Source organism: Mizuhopecten yessoensis, unplaced genomic scaffold (assembly GCF_002113885.1).
Source record: "Mizuhopecten yessoensis strain PY_sf001 unplaced genomic scaffold, ASM211388v2 scaffold10783, whole genome shotgun sequence".
NCBI classification, from domain to species: domain Eukaryota; kingdom Metazoa; phylum Mollusca; class Bivalvia; order Pectinida; family Pectinidae; genus Mizuhopecten; species Mizuhopecten yessoensis.
This window is the reverse complement of record NW_018408719.1, coordinates 47,096-55,219: the sequence shown is the minus strand read 5'-3', so window position 1 is coordinate 55,219 and position 8,124 is coordinate 47,096.

The window sequence follows — 8,124 nt, the reverse complement described above, 5'->3', positions numbered from 1 at the left end:
AGGCTGTCGTGATCGGCGCGACTAGGTCATATAGCTAGGTAGCTGACTATAGGGCAACTATAGTGACTAGGGCTAGCCGCGACTAGGTAGTCGAGTTGTGTACTGCCTGGATTGTACGGTAGTGTGTGTAGTGTGTTATATTGATACAGAGCAGATAGCTTTGGTAATAGTTCTATAGTCGTGCAGTAATTATTCTGTTCATATCATGTATTAAGCATTAGGTAATAGGTATGCTGGTTACAAGGTAGTAACACATATTTGTATATATTTGCAACTGTAGTATAGTTATAATTAAGCTTACAGCACAGGGATCCTTAGAAGTGACTAGGGTACGGACTTCGGAACGTTACAGGTCTTCTTTTTATTCCAGGGACAGGGCTATCGTTGCCACTATGTCTAGCCTTTCGGCTGTGGTGGTGGCTATTACAACAAATCACATTTCGTAAAGCACGTTCCAGTGAAAATAATGCTAATATTGACACTTTTTGACACAAAAACAGCACAAGTTATTTGCTATTTTTTGCCATAAAAATTAGTACTACATATCAAAAAATTATTCAACTTTCTATCGCTGTAAATTTCAAAAAGAAATATTTTTTAAATGAGCTGATCCTCGAATGCAGGCGATACTTTTTTGTTGCGTTTAACATTTCCGGTTGTTTACGGTTTTTAACAACACGTGTCCTTCGTTATCAGACGAGTAATTTCATCTGTGACATCGCTATAGTTCCAAATAATGCAAATCAAATCAGGCCTACTTAACATAGAAATTACTCGGCTGTTTATTGATATTAATTGTTTTAAAAAATATAATCGATAGTTTATAAAATTTAATCAAAACAGTGAGCAGTCACCAACTACTTTCGCAATAATGATTTATGTTCCAGTGAAAAATAATGCAGATATTTAGTCTTTTTGACACAAAAATAACACAAGTTAAATTATGTTATTTGCAATTAAAATGGGTTGGGTCGTTATAAAATTTATTAAGCTTTCTATTGCTGCTAATTTAAAAAAGATCGGTCAAATACTTTTGGAGTGAGGTGGTTCACATACATGTGGTTTTTTTTTTTATCCCGCATTTTTGTCTATCGAAGCCCACCACAATACTCTGAACCACGGGTTACATCGCGTTTAAAAATAGAAAAATATAACCCAAAAACGAGACATCAATTACTATGATACCACAGATTTTATCAATTAAAAGTTATACAATCAGCTTATTACAATGGGATAAACAAATGACGTAAGAACACTTATCGAGATTGGTTTGTTTTCACACCAACTTCTGCATCTAACGAAGCGGTACCGACGCCATCTTGCTTTGTCAAAATTGAGATAGGTGGCGCTCGCTATCTGGTCCGGAATCAGGGGGAGGTAAGTCTAGATTGACGTGTCATAAAATTGGTAAGGCAGAGAGGGAGTTGCTAATCCCCTTCACTATACGTCCCTGGTTATAGATCTTGCTTTATTACTGCCTGTAATACCATTATATCACTACATGTATACTCAAGACATTATATACAGTCTGTTTGTTATGAAACTACTTTTTCTGATGTCAGGAAACATTCACTCTAATCCAGGTCCCTCATCAATCAGTATTAATCAAAGAAACTACTATAATGATTTATCAATAATGCACTTAAATGTTAGGTCTCTTCGGAACAAGGTTGATCTTATAGATACTGAATTCACTGACTATGACATCCTATGTCTTACTGAAACTCACCTGAATAATGAAATAACTGAATCTGATTTGCAAATTAACTCACATCCCAACTCATATCGTAGAGACAGACAATCACAACACGGTGGTGGTATTATGATATATACTAAAAACAACCTCTTAATAAATCCCAGAACTGATCTTGAAACTGAAGACATAGAGCTTGTCCTCCTAGAAATTAACACTTCTAACAAAACAAATACTTCTCTGCTGCCTTTATAGATCTCCTAGCTAATACAAAAATAGATTACTGGAATAAACTTGATAACATTTTGGATAATATTTCTAATGCTAATCTTAATATCATTATCATTGGTGACATAAATGTTGACTTTTTAACAATGAAACCTAATTCACATCTTGCAATATTAATTACTAAATATTACTTTAAAAACTTAATACAATCACCAACACGCATTACAAACACTACTGCTACCTTACTTGATGTATTTATTACTAATAATGTTAACATTTTTAACTCAACACAACTACTTTCCCCTCTCTGTAGTGATCACTGCCCCATTTTTGCTAACATTTGTTTTAAAAAAAATAATAAAAAATAAACCATTCAAGAAACCTATATATAAGTTCAATGAAGCTAATTGGGATGCTATTAATAATGAACTACTTAGTAATGATTGGGATTCCATAGTTAATAACACTACTAGCATTAATGAAATATATTCTACTGTTATAAACAAAATAAACTCTGCTACTAACTCCCATATACCTAATAAAACAATAACTGTCTATCCTGATAACAAACCTTGGATGTCTGGTGAAATTTGGCATAAATTAAGATATAAGAATAGATTACATAGAATAGCTAAAAATAAAAATAGGGAACAAGATTGGGCAAAAGTTAAAACTTGTCGCAATGACACTATAAAAAATTATTCGGCAATCCAAAGAAAATTACTTTAAGAAACTTCAAAATTGTCTTGCTGACAAAACAGTGCATCCAAAAAAATGGTGGCAGATAGCAAAATCTATAGGAAAAATTACTAACACAAGCACTAATTCTTATCCTCTAAAATCTAACAATAACATTTTGATCCATCCACCAGATAAGCTGAAGCACTAAATAACTTCTTTACCACCATTGCCTCTGATGTTACTGACACTAGCTTACCTGACTTACCTCCCTTATGTCCATTTGAACTTTCTAATATTAACATAACTGAAGAAGATATAACTGACCAATTTGACATTTTCAATAAAAACAAACCAGCTGGTCCTGATGGTATTTTACCTATGATTGTAAAGAACATTTCTTCTTCTTTAGTATACCCACTCAAACTATGATTTAATAGAACTTTATCTATTGGAGAAATACCTGATGTACTAAAAACGGCTAATGTTACTGCTCTCTATAAAGGTAAAGGAGATATCAGTGATCTCAATAATTATAGACCTATTATATTGCTATTACATCTATTTTTATCAAAATGTTAGAAAAAATATTTTTTTAGATATACGTTTAATTATATTTCAAGTCACAACCTGTTAAGTATACATCAAACAGGATGTCAACCCAAAGACTCCACTACTAATCAACTAGCTGATATCTATAATACTATAAGTAGTGATTTAAACCAAGGTAAAGATTTGCGCTTTGTTTTCTGTGACATAAGTAAAGCATTTGATCGAGTATGGCATTTGGGCCTATTATATAAACTAAAAACATATGGTATTAAAGGTAAATTATATGATTGGTTTAAAGCTTACTTATCTGACAGAAAACAAAAGGTTATCTACTTTGCAGGTTATAAATCTAGTACCAAACCTGTTTCTACAGGGGTTCCTCAAGGATCTGTCCTTGGTCCCTTCCTCTTTCTTCTTTTTATTAATGATATTACTAACAATGTAAACTCTCGTATAAAACTCTTTGCAGATGATACCTCTCTCTATATGTTATAGTAAATAATAACAATGACCTTACAACACCTACTAACATGCTTAATGATGATCTTGAATCAATCTCTGAATGGTCAAAGCAACGGCAGATCCTATTCAATCCGAATAAGACTGTAGCTATTAACTTCTCTCGTAGACACATTAACAATCATCCTCAACTGGTATTTAACAATACTCCAATTGCACAACATGAACAACATACTCACTTAGGACTAACATTTAACAGTAAAGGGACATGGGCAGATCACATTTCAAATATTTATAAACAAGAGGCCCGGATATGGGCCTTAACGGTGTGACACTATGGGTTTACCCAATAGTTAACTTAATTAATTAATGTGATTAATTTATGTTAGATTCATCCTATATTTGGATTGTAAGTCGTGCGCTAGTTGGGGTCAGTATTGGGTTAGGTAGCAGTAGCCTAAAGGGTATATGTAATACTTAGAGTAATTATAGTCACATATGTGTGTACCAAATGTCTATGATGACAGGTTTATAGGTATGAGGACAGATGATAGCTGTAGGCAATGAGATAACATATGTACTGGCAAACGTATTTAACGGGATGCATCCCATATTCAGTGGGTCGGGCATCAGCCATGAAAGGAACAGGTCAATTTGGACCCAGGTTCAGACAGACAGAGTATGGGGTGTGTGGCCATGGTTTGGCACAGGCCTAGTTACTTAGCTCGAAGTCAGAGACGCAACGTGAAGTATTACCATACGTATATGAAATGTTGTAACCACCTGTACCTGTACTTGTAATGAGATTGTTGATAAACGTCTATGAATAAACACTACTATTATCAACTGTTACGTGTGTTTACGGCTGCTGTGTTACAACGGTCACCTGATATATTTATACAGAGAGTTGATTTTGTTTTTAACACGAACAGAAATATTATTCAGTGACAAAAAACAATAAAACCACCTTATTCAATATCTAGCATACAAAAGTATTTGAAACTAGCACCTCTGATTCTAAACAAGGAAAATGAAGAAATTTTAGCACACCGACTCCTTTGGGCCCCACCCTACAGCCCTTGGGGGTAGGGCTGGCTCAAAATGTTCAAAGTATCAAACAAGTTATTTACATGTAATATTCAAAGTATCATTTGCCATTATAAACCGTAATAAATATAGNAGTATTTGATTCTACCATATCTGGGTCTTGAGAAGAAGATTTTTGAAATTTTAGTCAATTTGACTCTTTTTGACCCCGCCCCTCAGGCCCCTGGGGGCCGGGGACCAAACCGGAAACCATTTTGTTGACCTTTGGCCATGGAAGCTTTCTGCAAAATTTCATTGAAATTGGTTCAGGGGGTTTGGAGAAGAAGTCGAAAATGTTAATTGTTTACAGACGCACGACTGACGACGACGGACAAAAGGCGATCGCAATAGGTCACTTGAGACTTTGTCTCAGGTGACCTAAAAAGCTAATTCTAGGCAAAGTATTCTTAGAATTTTAAAAACTACAGTTGATAGGAATACATTAAAAACATAATATGCCTCTTATATAAGACCTGTGTTAGAATATTCTGATACAGTATGGGATAACTGTACCAAATCTGAATCAGATCTTTTAGAATAAGTTCAACTAGAAGCTATGCATTTAATTACTGGCCTCAGATGAGGTACAATATCTCATCACATTCTGTATACTAAAACACAACTTGAAAAATTACACACATGAAGACAAAACCATAAACTAACATTAATGTATAAGATTCTTAATAATTACACTCCAACTTATCTCGATAATATCATTCAATCATTTCTAAATGTAAATAATAACTATACCTTCAGAAATAACATATTCTTTAATATATGAATAGCTTCTTCCCTTCTACTATGGTAAAATGGAATACACTTGATAGCACCGTACGAGACTCTATCTCAATTTCATCTTTTGAAAGAAACTTAAAAAAACTTTTAATACATATGTCTTCGAACCTTTTATTATTTGTATTCAGAGGAAACTTAACATCATTTTATGTCAGCTAAGAAATGTTTAAAGTGATCTTAACTTTGATAGGTTACAAGACTATCTGATTGATGGTGCTTCCTGTGTATGTGGTGTACAGAGGGAAGATCTAATACATTTTTTCTTTCAATGTCCTCTGTATTCAAATAGTAGGCATCATATTAACATTGATTTATTAGGATATTCAAATCTGCACAGTTTATTACATGGTACATGTATTAGTAATGCATTTGGCCAATTAAATAAAACTATTCTTATATATGTTGACTTTTATATTAAATCATCAAAACGTTTCGTTACTTATACGTGCTAGATAAATTCCAAATGTATTGTTATTATTATTATTATTCAGGCAAGTTTTGTCCCTTAAATAATGAGTATTAGACATAAGCTTATGTGGGTGTGCAAGTGTGTGAGAGGAAAACGAATTACAACATTTTCTATATTTAAGCACTGTACATAGCTACCAGAAATAGAAGAAGACTGATATAGACAAAGCCTGTTGTCTCATTCTTTTGTCAATACTGTTCTAATATCTTCTTTAATGTTAACTTATATGTTTGTATTATATATGTATTGTCAATAAAATACTTTTGAAATTGAAAACTACGACCACCAGTCACCGAAGGCACATTCGGTATGCTCTTCATTTTTCATATTTATTTTGTTCCTTTTGTTCTATGTTTTATTATCTTGAAAACACTCAACTTCCACACCTGACGGGAGAAAAAAGAGAAAGGAGGGAACAAAAAACGACGGGAATAGAAAGTGTAAAACAAACATTGAATGTGGTAAAAAAAATCGTGAATATCTACATGTATCAACTCAAGCATCATTTGTTCTAAACTAAAGTATGCATATGAATCGGAATAACAAAAGTATTACTTGTTTTCATCCAAAATTTGTCAAAAAGCTTATTTTCGTGTAAGCAAATTTAAAATCGACTAATATTTCAGCAGAAACTATGAAAGTAAACAATCTATAACAAAATTAACAATTAAAAAGGCTTTATACATGTACTTACAAGTAGGTACAGAAACGATGTTAATACTATTTACATTCATAAAGGTTTGCATCATCAATTTCTTATTATATCATTTTTTTGGTTTTAATTTTAGAAAAATGACAAAAAAGGAACTTGCATTCAATGCTCCGCACAAATTCACTACACAGTGTAGGCTCTAGATATGTTTTAGCTTGTTCTGTTTTCCGAACTTGGTGAAGGTCAAGATTTGTGGTAGCAAGGATAAAAGGATAATGATGTATCTCTGAAAATGTACAATCGTCCCGGGATTCGGACAGAAACCATCTGTTTGCCTGAACTTAACCAATTTGCAATGTATCTTCTACAACGAAGTCTCTTACACCGTGCTTGTATTTAAGAGCAGGAATGTTAACGTATATATGTCAGTGGTGGAAGGGGTACCTACATTTAGACCAACATATATACATAGTGTTACTGGTGTACATTGGTATCGATAAATGAGTATGTGTGTTATCGTTATTGTACAACTAGATAAGATAAATAGCACATGTTTGTACATGTAGGTGATGACATGTAAACAAAAGCAAGGTCGTTGAATAGTGGGACCTTTTGATTATTTGTCCGAGAGACTGTACCATTTTATCAAGTTCCTCAGTTTTTAGATAGTAAATGAATGAGGAAACTTTCCCACCGATTCCTGTGTAAGGAGGGAAGGGGAATCGATGAACAGACACGAGGGGACAACATTGCAGTCAGCTTTATGACCCTATTTTAATATCCACTAAAAGGGTGGAAGGGCTAAACATGTTACCTGTCCCTCTGACTGCCTGTAGTATCAGAGTGCTATAAACATGTTACCCGTCCCCCTGACTGCCTAAAGTATTAGAGTGCTATAAACATGTTACCCATCCCTCTGACTACCTGTAGTACCAGAGTGATATAAATACATTCCCCGTCCCTCTGACTGCATGTAGTATCAGAGTGCATTAAACATGTTACCCGCCCCCCTGACTGCCTAAAGAATCAGAGTGCTATAAACAAGTTACCCGTCCCTCTGTCTACCTGTAGTCTATAAACACATTACCCGTGCCTCTGACTACCTGTAGTACTAGCGTGCTATAAACACATTACCCGGCCCTCTGACTACCTGGAGTATCAGAGTGATATAAACATATTACCCGTCCCTCTGACTGCCTGTAGTATCAGAGTGCTATAAACACATTACCCGTCCCTCTGACTACCTGTAGTATCAGAGTGATATAAATACATTACCCGTCCCTCTGACTACCTGTAGTATCAGAGTGCAATAAACATGTTACCCGCCCCTCTGACTGCCTGAAGTATCAGAGTGCTATAAACATGTTACCCATCCCTCTAACTGCCTGTTATATCAGAGTGCTATAAACATGTTACCCGTCCCTCTGACTGCCTGTAGTATCAGAGTGCTATAAACATGTTACCCGTCCCTCTGACTACCTGTAGTATCAGAGTGCTATAAACATGTTACCC